The following is a 15,815-nucleotide window of genomic DNA, read 5'->3' as shown; positions in this document are numbered from 1 at the left end:
CACGGGCAGGCTGTTCGAGATAATTGGTGGAGGCTGACCCTGTCGCATGTCCTGGAGTTAGCTAACTTCCATAACACTGGCAAGACAAGGGCATGAGTTCCACCAGTAGGAGGCCACATACGGCAGTGGGGGTGAGAAAATTCGAGAAGCGGGTGGAGAAAAGGCGCATCGTCGTCATTTAAAGGGCTACATGCAGTTAAAGGGTTGGACAGGCTCTCCCGAGAGGATGTGAAATGGCTCCTGCAAGAGGAGGGAAAAGGTGAGCAATTCACATCTCAAGAGGCTGATGAGGAAGAGCTGCTATCACAAATTAGAGAAAGGAGGGATACCATTGTTGGAGTACCTGGGAAGCAGCCATCACATGGAACAACATGGGCCATGTGCAAGGAGCTGGTTGTGGTTGCGGCTGCAAGACTTCCATAACCCCAAGGATCCCCTTACCAAAGATGTTTAAATGACCTCACAATGTCTGTAAAGGTAAGAGGGTTGTCAGATAAATAACAGGGCAGATAACTGAATCACAGAGAAGCAAATGGGTATTCCCTGGAACAATAGTCAAGCAATGCCCTTTGGGGGACCATGTGGTAGCATGGTCCTTGTGCCAGAAGCAAAGTCACTTGGCAGCACACATGTCAATTGTCTCATGTTCTGTAATGCATGCTAGGTCCTTGCTCCCTTCTGCATATCATTACTACTATTTATTCCACAAATCTTGACAGATTGTGACTGCATAAAAGAAGAAAGACTTGCATTTATGCCTTTCATGACCTAGGGTCGTCTCAAAGCACTTTACAACCAATGAAGTGGCAGGAAGCAAAGGGTAATGGGCGACGGGTATTTTTGTGACTGGAAGGCTGTTTCAAGTGGGGTACCGCAGGGTTCAGTACTAGGTCCTTTGCTTTTTGTGGTATACATCAGTGATTTAGACTCAAATGTAAGTGGCGTGATTAAGAAGTTTGCAGATGGTACAAAAACTGGCCATGTGGTTGATAGTGAGGAGGAAAGCTGTAGACTGCAAGAGGATAGCAATGGACTGGTCAGGTGAGCAGAAAAGTGGCAAATGGAATTCAATCCGGAGAAGTGTGAGGTAATGCATTTGGGGAGGGCAAATAGGGCAAGGGAGTACACAATAAATGGTAGGATACTGAGAAGTGCAGGGGAACAGAGGGACGATTGGAGTGCATGTCCACAGATCCCTGAAGGTAGTAGGACAGGTAGGTGAGGTGGTTAAAAAGGCATACGGGATACTTTCCTTTATTCGACAAAGCATAAAATATGAGAGCGGGGAGGTAATGCTAGAACTGTAAAAAACACTAGTTAAGCCACAGTTAGAGTACTGCGTACAGTTCTGGTCACCACATTACAGGAAAGATGCGATTGCACTAGAGAGGGTACAGAGGAGATTTAAGAGGATGTTGCCAGGACTGGAGAATTTTAGCTATGAGGAAAGATTGGATAGGCTGGGGTTGTTTTCTTTGGAACAGAGGAGGCTGAGGGGAAATTTAATTGAGGTGTATAAAGTTATAAGGGGCCTAGATAGAGTGAATAGGAAGGACCTATTTCCCTTAGCAGAGAGGTCAATAACCAGGGGGCATAGATTTAAAGTAATTGGTAGAAGGATTAGAGGGGAGCTGAGGAGAAATTTTTTCACCCAGAGGGTGGTGGAGGTCTGGAACTCACTACCTGAAAGGATGTTAGAGGCAGAAACCCTCATCGCATTTAAAAAGTACTTGGATATGCACTTGAAATGCCATAACCTACAAGGCAACGGACCAAGAGCGGGAAAGTGGGATTTGGCTGGATAGCTCTTTATCGGCCTGCACCGACACAATTGGCCGAATGGTCTCCTTCTGTGCTGTAAATTTCTATGATTCTATGAGGTGCTTTTAAAGTGTAGTCACTGTTGTAATGTAGGAAATGCGGCAGCCAATTTGTGCATAGCAAGGTCCCACAAACAGCAATGAGATAATGACCAGATAATCTGTTTTTTTTAATGATGTTGGTTGAGGGATAAATATTCACCAGGACACCAGGAATAACTCCTCTGCTCTTCTTCGAAATAGTGCCATGGGATCTATTACGTCCACCTGAGAGGGCAGACAGGACCTCGGTTTAACATCTCATCTGAAAAATGGCACCTCTGACAATGCAGCACTCCCTCAGTACAGCACTGAAGTGCCTGGATTATGTGCTCAAGTCTCTGGAGTGGGACTATGAACCCACGACCTTCTGACTCAGAGGCAAGAGTGCTACCAAATGAGCCACACTACAGGTTCTGGAGTCTGTGGCAGTCAGTTAACACAATATATTCCTCCTGCAAGAGAAGACAACACACATTGCCAGGGAATGCCAGGCCACTGGCACAAATCGCCGATTTAAGGAAGCTATGGCAATCATTGGCTTCAATTCCGGCCCAGCAGTTGGGGTGGAGATGTGGAAGTTACATTGTCTTCAGTGGGCTTATGAGAATGTAGATCTTTTCTTATTCAAGTTTCTATGTATTCTTCAACCTGTCCACCAGCCACCACTTTCCTCATAAGAGATCTACAAAGTAGCTGATTGAGAATAGATTGCTGCTCAAGCAGTCCTAGGTTACCAGTGCTGTTTTTTCCTTCCTGATGCTGAACGCCCAGGAGATAGAAGAGATGGATGCTGAAGAGCAAGACAATCCACTTTTGTTCACCCTCTTGCTTGCACTCGGCAGCCCAGACATCCACTTGAGGGGGTACAGAGCATGTCGACGAGGAATTGACACGTGGTGAGACACAGAGCACTAGAAGATGTTGACGTGGAGGTGGAGCCTGATGTAGCTGCGTGGCGGTCAGCCCTGGAAGCAGATCACACGAATGATAATCTCAGGGGTCCTGCTATGAAGAGAAGTATACCAGTAGAGCATCAAACACTGCGTGGCCTCTTCCAAACTGCGAAACAGTTGGCTGGAATAGCGGTGGAATCCACTGCAGGAGCATCTGCAAATCATCCTTTCCTTCAGGAGAGGTCCAGGCAAATCAGTCGACTCAATGTACAAGATGATTGTCGGATTCTCCATAGTTGGATTACAGGCTCGAAACCACTTCTTTTGTCCTATTATTACATATTGATATCTGCTAGATTTTAATGCGCCAACACACTTTGCTATTAATGCTGATTTTAGTCAGTCCCTGTGCCTGGTAACTGTACCAGGGGAAAGATCATGGGCATGTTTCAGCAGTTCAAAAACTTTGTATTTAGGATGTTGCCGTGGTTTCTGTATTAATGAATAAAAATACCCACTGGTTCCTGTGATTACAGACAACGTTTTGACACAACTTTGCCATTTCCATGGCAACCTGAGGGTAATGCAATCCAGGATTCACTGAAGGACATTATAAGTGTTTGCATCGTCACTGCTGCAGTTTCTGGAGCTCCAGTTCCATTCGAGGATTTATGTTCATTACAACTTAATGGGGGTGAAATTCGACTTTGGCAGAAGCGCAAAATGAGTGATAGTGAATCAGCAGCCCGTTCTATACCACATGCGATTTTATTTTCCACTGAAGCACTGGCAAAACTGAGGTCAATGGGGGTGAAAGGGAAAACACTCCAGTGGCTGTAGTCCTATCCAACACAAAGGAAGATGGTTATGCTTATCAGAGGCCTGTCATCGCACCCGCAGGATATTCACTGCAGGAGTTCCTCAGAGAAGTGTCCTTGGCCCAACTATCTTCTGCTGTTTTACCAATGACCTTCCCTCTATCGTAAAGTCAGGAGTGGGCATGCTTGCTGACAAATTCACAGTGTTCAGCTCTATTCACAACTACTCTGATAATGAAGTAAACTATGCCTGGTTACAGCCAGAACTGGATAACATTCAGGCTCCGGCTGACAAGTGACCAGTAATATTTGTGCCAAATAATAATGTCCATCTCAAACCAGCAAAAGCCCAGCCGTTGGTTCCTTGACCACCACCATCAACATCTTGACCAGCAGCCAATATTGCTGTGTCTCTCTATAGCTTTCTCTCTATTTCACTTTCTCTCCTTCTGTATCTGAGCTCCTCTTTCCCTATGTACCTATGCTTCACTCTCAGTATGTTTCAGTTTCTCCATCTTCGTATGTCTCCAATTCTCTCTGCCTTTCTCTGTTTGAACCTCTCTCTTTCTCTGAACTACTCCTTCTCTTTGAAATCCTCTCCCGCTCTCTCTCCATGGAATAGAATTTCAACTTGCTCCCGGCGTAAAACTGGCAGTTATTGAAACCGCACGATTTTCCTTTCCATTGATTTCAATGTTTCTATAATGGGAGGCTGATCCGCATTACACCAGTATTACGTTCGGGCAGCAAGTTGAAAATCTGTGCGTCACAACACCTCTCCCCTTGTGTGTTTCGATTTCTTGCTTCATGGCTGGGAATTTTCTCAGAGCTTTTCCCACTCCACAGCACTTCTGGCGAAGTTACGGAAGTGAAGCGGGAGCAGCTCCGAGGAAATTCCCAGCCCGTGTGTCTGAACGTCACTGTTTGAACTTACTTTTCTCTCTCTCTCTCTCTCTGTGAACTTCTCTCTTTCTCTGTAAGTATTTATCTGTCGGTTTGAACTTCTCTCTCTGTGTCCCTGCGTGAAGTATCTCTCGCTCTCTGTCAGTCTGAACTTCTCTCTCGCTCAATTGGACAAAGGCACTGGGAGCAGCAAAAGCAATGCCGATCCAGTTTGACGCAGAAGGTGAGTCATTGTGATGAATCTATAAGGGTGATGGAATGCGGGTGAGCTGGGCCGCCCGTTGAACAGTTGCCTGTTAGCTTACTTTACCTACAAAAGAATGGAAACATCTGTCTAATTCTAATGAAATATCTTTAGGGGTTAAGTGAAATTTTATTGCAGGGTTTCTATTATAGTTTATAACAATTTAGGGATAATTGGTTTAAGTGGCGATTCGATTCGGCCTTGTGCAGTAAGGAGAAAGTTTAAGCATAATTATTTCCTCAAACTGTCCACACTGACACATTACATTCCCTTTGACTGCCATATGATTGGTAGGTCATTTAAACCAGGAAAAAGATTCAAAGACAGGAGAAATGTCCCGACTTTCTCCAATTTGTCTTCCCTTTCCAAAGAAGGCCAAGCATGGCAATTAGTTGTAAGAAAGAGAATATTGGTGGCAACAATTCACCCTCCCCTAACATAATCTATCCCACCGGCTGAATTTCCTCCTCCTGCTTGCTGATGACTGATTTTGTTCATTCTCCCACTCGCTGATGGTTGAATTTGTTCCTTCTCCCGCTCACTGATGGTTGAATTTGTTCCTTCTCCCGCTCACTGATGGTTGAATTTGTTCCTTCTCCCGCTCACTGATGGTTGAATTTGTTCTTTCTCCCGCTCACTGATGGTTGAATTTGTTCTTTCTCCCGCTCACTGATGGTTGAATTTGTTCCTTCTCCCGCTCACTGATGGTTGAATTTGTTCTTTCTCCCGCTCACTGATGGTTGAATTTGTTCTTTCTCCCGCTCACTGACAGTTGAATTTGTTCTTTCTCCCGCTCACTGATGGTTGAATTTGTTCTTTCTCCCGCTCGCTGATGGTTGAATTTGTTCTTTCTCCCGCTCACTGGTGGTTGAATTTGTTCCTTCTCCCGCTCACTGATGGTTGAATTTGTTCTTTCTCCCGCTCGCTGATGGTTGAATTTGTTCTTTCTCCCGCTCACTGACAGTTGAATTTGTTCTTTCTCCCCTTCGCTGATGGCTCAATTTGCTCTTTCTCCAGCTCACTGATGCCTGGATTTCCTCCTTCTCCTGCTCGCTGATGGTTGAATTTCCTCCTTCTCCTGCTCGCTGATGGTTGAATTTCCTCCTTCTCCTGCTCGCTGATGGCTGAATTTCCTCCTTCTCCTGCTCGCTGATGGCTGAATTTCCTCCTCCCGCTCATTAATGGCTGGGTTTTCTGCTTCTCTCCGACTTACGGTGGCTGAAATTCCTTGTGGCTCTCCTGCAATGCTGCTGCAACCTGGATTCGCTACTGTCCCGCAATACCAGCTGCTTCTTACTCCACTGGCTTTACCTGTTTGAATTCCATCGTGCTCGAGATTTAGACATTGTTTTCTGCACTGCTATTGGTAAATTTAAGAAATTAAAAAAATTTAAGAATTAACCAACGGAGCAAGAAGAAAGAATCAGCTGGCACTGTGGGACATTTTTGCAAATTTGCATTTTAATTAGCACGATCGTAAAAAAAACAAAATAAAGTAGTGCAACAGCCTGCAGTGCTCAGCCTTAGACTCACATGAAGATTCCATGGAATCCACGATGATGAGTTCTGATGAAAGGTCATTGGCCTGAAACATTAACTCTGTTTCTCTCTCCACAGATGTTGCCTGACCTGCTGAGCATTTCCAGCATTTACTGTTTTTATTTTAGATTTCCAGCATCCACAGCATTTTGCTTTTGAAGACTGGTCACTTGGATGAGGCCTGTTGCTGTCTGGAAAACTGCGCTCAAGCAGGAAACAGCACCTTAAGAAGAGAAAATTTGGCGGCGGGGAAAGACGGTCCTTGTCATAACAGTAGTTTATTTCATAGAAACATAGAAAATAGGAGCAAAAGTAGGCCATTCGGCCCTTCGGGCCTGCTCCGCCATTCAAAACGATCATGGCTGATCGTCTAACTCAGTACCCTGTTCCCGCTTTTTCCTCATATCCCTTGATCCCTTTAGCATTAAGAAATATATCTGTCTCCTTCTTGAATACATTTAATGACTTGGCTTCCACTGCCTTCTGTGGTAGAGAATTCCACAGGTTCACCACCCTCTGAGTGAAGAAATTTCTCCTCATCTCGGTTCTAAATGGAATACCCTGTATCCTGAGACTGTGACCCCTGGTTCTGGACTCCCCAGCCATCGGGAACATCCTGCCTGCATCTAGTCTGTCTAGTCCTGTTAGAATTTTATATGTTTTGATGAGATCACCTCTCATTCTTCTGAACTCTAGCGAATATAGGCTTAGTCGACCTAATCGCTCCTCAGACACTCTTATTAGAAATTGCATGAAACTGCTAAAGGACTTGATGGTGCAGTGGATTTAACACTGACCCTTCAACTCTTGGACCTGGGATGAGAAAAAAGTCTGCTGGCAGTAAGGGTCCAATATGAACTGCATCTGGGCAGTTTCAACCTACTTCCTATTGGGCATAGCTTAAAATAGCCTTGAATTTGACACTGTTGTGCAAATGAAAATAAGGAGCACTCCTCTTAGGTTGGGGCAGAGTAGTGGGAGCTTCACTCAGCTATAGCTAACCAGGGAATTCATGATGATGATTCTGGATACATGAAATGGAAAATGTTCCAGTGCTAACACTCCTCCTCTTGATGAGCACAAAATCCCCCCAAAGCAGCTGTCAGGAAAATGAAGAAACTTCTAGAAACAGGTTGGAAATATGCTTGTTCTTCTGGTAAAGAAGTAATAAAGGAATCTTAAAGGAAAGAGTTCACTCCCTCCATGGTTGAATTTTAAGTGCCTTACCCAATGTAGAACTGAGCAATACAGACCAGGAAGACCCCAGATTCCACATCTGGTGTATTAACTGATTTCAACCAAGGCAAGATTGGAGGGCCTACAGATGGCATCAGTGTCCTGGGCTGGGAAGGCAAAAATCAACCAGGATTCTTGGTCCTGATATCTATCCAGTGGCCACTTCTGGAAATTTTGTTTGTGTGGAATCATCAATTGCCGTTTGTGGAAGAGAGTTCCAAACTTCTACCACCCTTTGTGTGTAGAAGTGTTTTCTAATCTCACTCCTGAAAGGTCTGGCTCTAATTTTTAGACCGTGCCCCCTCGTCCTCGAATCCCCAACCAGCGGAAATAGTTTATCTCTATCCACCCTATCTGTTCCCTTTAATATCTTATAAACTTCGATCAGATCACCCCTTAACTTTCTATACTCTAGAGAATACAACCCCAATTTGTGTAATCTCTCCTCATAACTTAACCCTTGAAGTCCGTTTATCATTCTAGTAAACCTACGCTGCACTCCCTCCAAGGCCAATATGTTCTTCCGAAGGTGTGGTGCCCAGAACTGCTCACAGTACTCCAGGTGCGGTCTAACCAGGGTTTTGTATAGCTGCAGCACAACTTCTTCCCCCTTGTACTCTAGTCCTCTAGATATAAAGGCCAGCATTGCATTGGCCTTATTGATTATTTTCTGCACCTTTTCATGACACTTCAATGATCTATGTACCTGAACCCCCAAGTCCCTTTGGACATCCACTGTTTTTAACTTTTTACCATTTAGAAAGTACCCTGTTCTATCCTTTTTGGTCCAAAGTGGATGACCTCACATTTGCCTACATTGAATTCCATTTGCCACAGTTTTGCCCATTCACCTAATCTATCAATATCGCTTTGTAATTTTATGTTTTCATCTACACTGCTTACAATGCCACCAATCTTTTTGTCATCGGCAAACTTAGATATGAGACTTTCTTTGCCTTCATCTAAGTCGTTAATAAATATTGTGGATAATTGAGGCCCCAAGTCAGATCCCTGCGGGACTCCACTACTCACATCCTGCCAATGTGAGTACCTTCCCATTATCCCTACTCTCTGCCACCTTTCGCTCAGCCAACTTCCTAACCAAGTCCATACTTTTCCCTCGATTCCATGGGCTTCTATCCTAGCTAACAGTCTCTTATGTGGGACTTTATCAAATGCCTTCTGGAAGTCCATATTAATAACATCCATTGACATTCCCCTGTCCACTACTTTAGTCACCTCTTCAAAAAATTCAATCAGGTTTGTCAGGCACGACCTACCTTTCACAAATCCATGCTGGCTCTCTCTGATTAGCTAAAAATTTTCGAGGTGTTCAGTCACCCTATCCTTAATGATAGACTCCAGCATTTTCCCCACTCAAATGTTAGGCTAACTGGTCTATAATTTCCTGGCTTCCCTCTCTCTCCTTTCTTATCATATACTCAAAACACACGAGGCCTACATGGATCAGAGATATGGGGTATGCTCCTTTTCATAGTTGCAATGTGAATCTCCTGTGACGTTTTCATACCTTGTTTGTTTACTGAGAATGAAAAGCAGAAAGTAAGCTGGTATAACAGCCAACGGAAGTGGTTATGCATGATAGGGGCTGTTCATTATAAATGGGATTGGTATTGCCTGGGGAACAATAAGAGTACTTATGCTGTGATTCTTATTTAGACATAACTGAGGGTATAAGATCTATTTTAAGATTGTAATGACTGGGTTGTGCAAGGAGGGAGGGAATAAGATGTATGGTTGATGGAAAAGGTGTGCTGGTGAGTCATGGAACTGCATAAGCCTTATGGGTGAAGTGAGACAGCATTTTGTTCATGTTCTTCCACTTGGGACCTTATTATCTTTTCATGTTGGCTACTTGATCAATATGGAACTCCCCTTTTCCCTCCTTTAGATCTTCACAAAGTACATGTAAGGCTTTTCTGCAGGGTTTTTGGATATGAAGATAATTTTGCGAGCTTTTTTTTAAAGAAAGTTTTAATTCCCTTCCCTTCTCTAAGGTTCTAACTGTTGCCAATGCAGGTAACCCTCTGTACCTTGCTCAAGTGTGCATTTTTCATTTGTGAGTCCGGCCATTGATGGTCAACAGGCTATTCCACCATGGGAGACATTCCACTATGCCCAATCCTATCTTTGCCCAACGTCCACACATGCCACTTCCTTGTAGGAGGAGTTGGACAGTGATCATTAATACGGACTATGGTTTACATTTTCCTCTCCCTAGCCCAAATTCTGCCCCAGCAAAGATCAGCCAGCTCCGCATTGAAAAGGCTTAAACTTGGGACCTAGATAGCTCAGTAATGCACCTAGTAGTGCATTTACCTTTAAACCACCAGTGGAGCAAGCTTCTTCCCCGTCTGCAGAAATATCTTGTTGGGAGCTTTGGGGGAGGGTATTGTGGATGGGATTGTAGAGAAGACGAGTTGATTTTGGGCATGGGAGAGGAATATTTACGATCTGCACATTTATGAGTTGGCAAATTTATAATATTCCAAGTGGTGGGTTATCGGATTCCATTGGGTGGAGGTTCTTTGTAAACAAGAAACCTCATTTGATGAATCAAATTAACAAAATGCATATTTGAAATATTCTGGGAATTAACTCCCCCTATAAAAGATTGAGCATTTGCTGGGACAAACCATTGAATTCCGACAAGGTTTTCATTCAGTAAGCACCTTCTGATGCAGAAGTTGGATAGCTTGAAAGAGATTGGTTGCGAACAACGACAACAACTTGCAATTATGTAGTGTCTTTAACATATCAAAATATCCTAAGGCACTTCACAAAAGGGTGCTCCATAATATATCTTGTTAACAATAAGAACAGAAACGAAGAAGGTTAAGGAGGCAGCCTTGCAAAAGTATACATAAAATCATTAAATATGTTAGATAAGATAAACCCTAAATATTGCATTAAAATAAAGAAGCATAGTGGGGTCAGAAGACATAAATATAAACTCATGCAAACTAAATTTAGATCATCAATGGTGATAATAGATACTCAGATGTATCCAAATTGAATTTGGATGTCAGCTTGGGAGAGAAGGGTTGACTTTCAGCAGGCTGAATGGCCTTTATCAGTGCCAATTTTTCTCATGTTTGTAAGTACGGTAATTATGATTGAGAAACCCCTCCAAATTTCTACAATCAAATTGGCTGAATTGGAGGGGAGATAGGTATGGGCATTGGTATTGGAATGAAGACAACTTGTGCCGGACATCATTGACATCGGAATATCTACCTCAAAGGTCTTTTTGCTTTCACCTAACCTTTCTGCAGAGTTAATGAAGAGCATTCTGGAATTCTGCTACAGATTCATTTACAGAACTGTCAAGTTATGAATTTATAATTTAACGATCATTATTTGTGACTAAGCTTTTAATCCCCTTGAACATCGCAGTTAGACATCTTATTTTTATAACACTCAGTTCTCCCACTACAGACAGGTTACTTCATCAGATACTTAGGCTTTCCTTGATTTCGAAATTAAAATTTGCATCAAAATTTGACTCAGTCACTTCTAGACACAGTGGCAGGATATACAATGAAGGATAATGCAACCACATTCAGAATAATTTAGAAATTAGTGTGTGTGATATTGGTATACAAACACTTAACACATTCATATGACATTACTTCATCTACTTTTTTGTTCTTTAAGAAAAAAGATATATGCATTTAGTCATTCCACTGTTTGTCACAGAGGAATACATTAGTGCACTGGAAAAGTTGCTTGGGGATCAGGATGATTTGAAGATGCCTGTGGGATTTGGCTGGGGTAGGGGAGGCTTATCAAAGGCCTTGCAGATCGAATGATGGACCTTGTTGAATTGGAGCATTGTTCTTTGTGGAGTTGCTAATCTGTAGAACTCTATCTAGGCAGATGGTGTCACTACTATCATTTCTTTCTGGGCCCCTGGAAGTTTTTTCTTGGGAGTCCATGAAGGGTGGGCAGTTTACAGGGTGGTTGGGTGGCTCTGGTCTCCATGCCCAGCCAAGAATTGTGGGTTAGGCTCAGTTCTAGAGTTGGGCTGCTCATTTGTAATGCCTGGCCCCTCCCTCCTGCAGTAAAGTTTCTGTCATCTAGACACAGGAAATATATTATTGGCTTGAATGGGTCAAAGAGAGAAAAAAGATGATGATTCTGGGTATTTTTATGTTATTAGTAAAGGTTCAGGATTTGAGCTTAGTTTTTTTTGAAGTAACGTTATTGCAGTTTACAAGACTATGAAGGACATTGATAAAACTGATCTAGGCAAATTGATGAAATACTCATATAGTGGAGGGGAACACAAGTTAAAAATGAGGAAAAGCAAAAAACTGCAGATGCTGGAAATCTGAAATAAAAACAGAAAATGCTGGAAATTCTCAGTAAGTCAGGCAGCACCTGTGGAGAAAGAGTTAACGTTGCAGGTCGATGACCCTTGAAAGGTCATCGAACTGAAATGTTAACTCTGTTTCATTCTCCACAGATGTTGCCTGACTTGCTGAGTATTTCCAGCATTTTCTGTTTTTATTTTATTAAAAATGAGGAAGTTAGGGGTATCAGGTGGAACTTTGTCACTCAAAGGATAATAGAACTGTGGAATACATTACCAGAAAGGTTCATGAAGCAAACAATATAAATGGATTCAAGGGGGAATTTAGATGCACTTCTCAAGATGGCAGAGATTAAATATAGTAAGCAGGTGGGTTTAAAATAATCAAAAGGGTCAGATTTGTTGAGTTATACAGCCTTTCTTATTCATAAAAATTCTTGTGTACTTATGATAACTTCTTCATTTGAAACGAACCTGGATGTCAGTTGGAGATCTAACCTTATTAACAAGAACAGCTGAGCTGCCGGCTGTCTCCCGCAAACAGCAGTCTTACTTTGTCTTTCTGGTGCTTAGCACATTGTGAGATGTTGGCTTTTGGAAAAGTATGTAGCAATCAGGAGTCTGCAATTTTTTAGCTCCCAGTCTCCCATTGACACTGGGTCAGGCAGTCAAACACAAGCAGGCTGTTTATCTCAATCATATAAAAAAAAAGGCTTGTACAATAGCAAGTATTAAATCAATAATCAATTTCAAAGTGTTCATCACAATATATTAACTGATTGGCTAACAAGAACATAAGTAAACTGACTTTTTAGATCATTTTTTAAATCACTAATTTATTAATAGGCAGAGAGATCAGTAACACAAATATCAAAAATGGTACATTGCTAGCAAGGCCTGTAAAATCTGTATGAATTATGCTCACTTTCTTGGCAAAAAAATCTGGTGTAAATGTTACCACCACATACTTCTTACGTCCAAGTATAAGGGAGCGACTTACACACAATGAATGAAATGTTGTGAAGACAGGTTATTCACTTAACAGAAATTGAGTTTACGTAAAGCCTGTTAATCTCTAAAGATTACATTTTAGAATCTTTCACAGGCAGTCCTGATTACGTATTTATATGTCATCCAAAAGGCTGACAGTGAGCAGTTGCTTTTAGTCCTACGAAGTTTAACCAGTAGTAAACCAGCGCTACAGTAAAATTGGAGATGAACTGTGGTAAGTGCATTTCGTTTCCTCAGGGTTTGACGCACTAGTCATTGTGAAACAAATTTCGACACTACTGAATAGTTGTAAATGCTGGCAATCTGACAAAAAACAAGAAATGCTTGCAACAAACAGTGGGTCCATCAGCATCTGTAAAAAGTAAATGCTGGTTAATGTTTCAGATACAACACTGTCAGAATTAAAAGTGGAATGCTTATGCATGACGAAAACGCACTTATGGAACCAGCTCAGCATGTTCACTGGGCCACAAAAGGAGGTAAACCACAAGACTCACGAAAACATGCGTTTCCACTGCTGTCTGTCCTGCAGAGGTCAGGTGATTTATATAGGGAGAAATTCCTGTCTGACCTTGATGGTATGCCATCATGTTAAACGTACTAAAATTATAACTTTTTTTAAAGCAGATTTCATCCGACTGATGCCGCCCGCCACTGATCAGAGGGTTCACTGATAAAAGTGGGATTTATTTCCCATCAGCTTTTCCCCCCCCATCTCTCCTGAAGGTGGTGACTCATGCTAGGATACAGTTCTATGGATATCGGTCACCCTGCAGCGCCTCACGCAGGTGGCCATTTTTCATGCGAACGTCAGCAGGCTGTTTGGCGCCACAGCCTAATCTGATCTTGTCTTCGTTCATTGCCCATTGCGCTCTCATTTTTCCATCAGGGCCACTGGATACAATCAGGAATAGTTTCACTTTTTCCACTCCCTGGCCAAGGGCTCTCTGCCCCAGCTGAGATTAGCTCACTCAGCACAAGCCAAGGACGGAACCTGGTCAGAACACACCTCGACACTACTGTATGCCGTTCTGGTCAGAGTCACAAGGAGGACTCCAACTCCCTGAAGGTGGGGCACAGCGAAGTCACGAGGCTCATCGCTGGCATCAGAGGACTGACCTATGATGAAAGACTGGAGAAAAAAGGGCTTTTCAGCCTTGAAAGGAGGTAATGGGGAGGTGACCTGACAAGAGATATGCAAGATATTAAACATTATAGAAAAAATGGTTTAGAAAATTATTTCAAACTAAACCGTGACAGTAAGACAAGGAGACACAGATTCAGACTAGTAAAAAGTAAGTTTAGGACTGAGGCTGCAAAATTCTTCTTCACACACTTAGCGAACATACGAATTAAGAGCAGGAGTAGGCCATTCGGCCCCCCGAGCCTGCTCGGCTATTTGATAAGATCATGGCTGATCTGATTATGACCTCAACCCTACTTTCCCGTCTACCTACTATAACCTTTGACTCCCTTGTTAATCAGGAAGCTATCTAACTCAGCCTTAAAAATATTCAATGACCTTGCCTCCACCACTCTCTGGGGAAGGGAGTTCCACAGACTCATGACCCTCTGAGAGAAAAAAATTCTCCTCATCTCTGTCTTAAATGGGAGACCCCTTATTTTTAAACAGTGGCCCCTAGTTCTAGTCTCTCCCACAAGGGGAAACATCCTCTCAGCATCTACCCCTTCAAGTCCCCTCTGGACCTTATATGTTTTAATAAGATCACCTCTCATTCTTCTAAACTCCAGTGTATACAGGCCCAACTTGTCCAATCTTTCCTCATAAGATAACCCCCTCATCCCAGGAATCAGTCGAGTGAACCTTCTCTGAACCGCCTCTAAAGCAATTATGTCCTTTTTTAAATAAGGAGACCAAAACTGCACACAGTATTCTAGATGTGGTCTCACCAATGCCCTGTACAACTGTAGCAAAACATCTCTACTTTTATATTCCATTCCCCTTGCAATAAATGACAACATTTCATTTGCCTTCCTAATCACTTGCTGTACCTGCATACTAACTTTTTGTGATTCAGGTCAGAGGCTGGGTATTCTGCGGCGAGTGACTCACCTCCTGACTCCCCAAAGCCTTTCCACCATCTATAAGGCACAAGTCAGGAGTGTGATGGAATACTCTCCACTTGCTTGGATGAGTGCAGCTCCAACAACACTCAAGAAGCTCGACACCATCCAGGACAAAGCAGCCCGCTTGATTGGCACCCCATCCACCACCCTAAACATTCACTCCCTTCACCACCGGCGCACTGTGGCTGCAGTGTGTACCATCCACAGGATGCACTGCAGCAACTCGCCAAGGCTTCTTCGACAGCACCTCCCAAACCCGTGACCTCTACCACCTAGAAGGACAAGAGCAGCAGGCACATGGGAACACCACCACCTGCACGTTCCCCTCCAAGTCACACACCATCCCGACTTGGAAATATATTGTGCCGTTCCTTCATCGTCGCTGGGTCAAAATCCTGGAACTCCCTTCCTAACAGCACAGTGGGAGAACCGTCACCACACGGACTGCAGCGGTTCAAGAAGGCAGCTCACCACCACCTTCTCAAGGGCAATTAGGGATGGGCAATAAATGCCGGCCTCGCCAGCGACGCCCACATCCCATGAACGAATAAAAAAAGAATGTACTAGGACACCCAGTTCCCTCTGTACCTCAGAGTTCTGCAATCTCTCTCCATTTAAATATACTGCTTTTTTATTCCTCCTGCCAAAGTGGACAAGTTCGACATATAGAATGGATTCTGCATGGGGTAGTGGAGGTGAAAACTCTGGAATTATTTAATCATTGGATGCAGTAATAAATTCCTTATCAGTATGGTTCAGTTACAAGCTCTCTTTACCAAATTAGCCTTAGAGGGGAGCCAGAAAACTATTCCAACTGAAAGAAGGTTCTATACTCTGTAGTCAGTGCTGCATTCCCCATCTTAGCTGCAGGGTTCCAATTAAGTA

Source organism: Heptranchias perlo, chromosome 9 (genome assembly GCF_035084215.1).
Source record: "Heptranchias perlo isolate sHepPer1 chromosome 9, sHepPer1.hap1, whole genome shotgun sequence".
NCBI lineage: Eukaryota > Metazoa > Chordata > Chondrichthyes > Hexanchiformes > Hexanchidae > Heptranchias > Heptranchias perlo.
The sequence above is the reverse complement of the archived record's forward strand: the minus strand, read 5'-3'. Positions refer to the sequence as shown.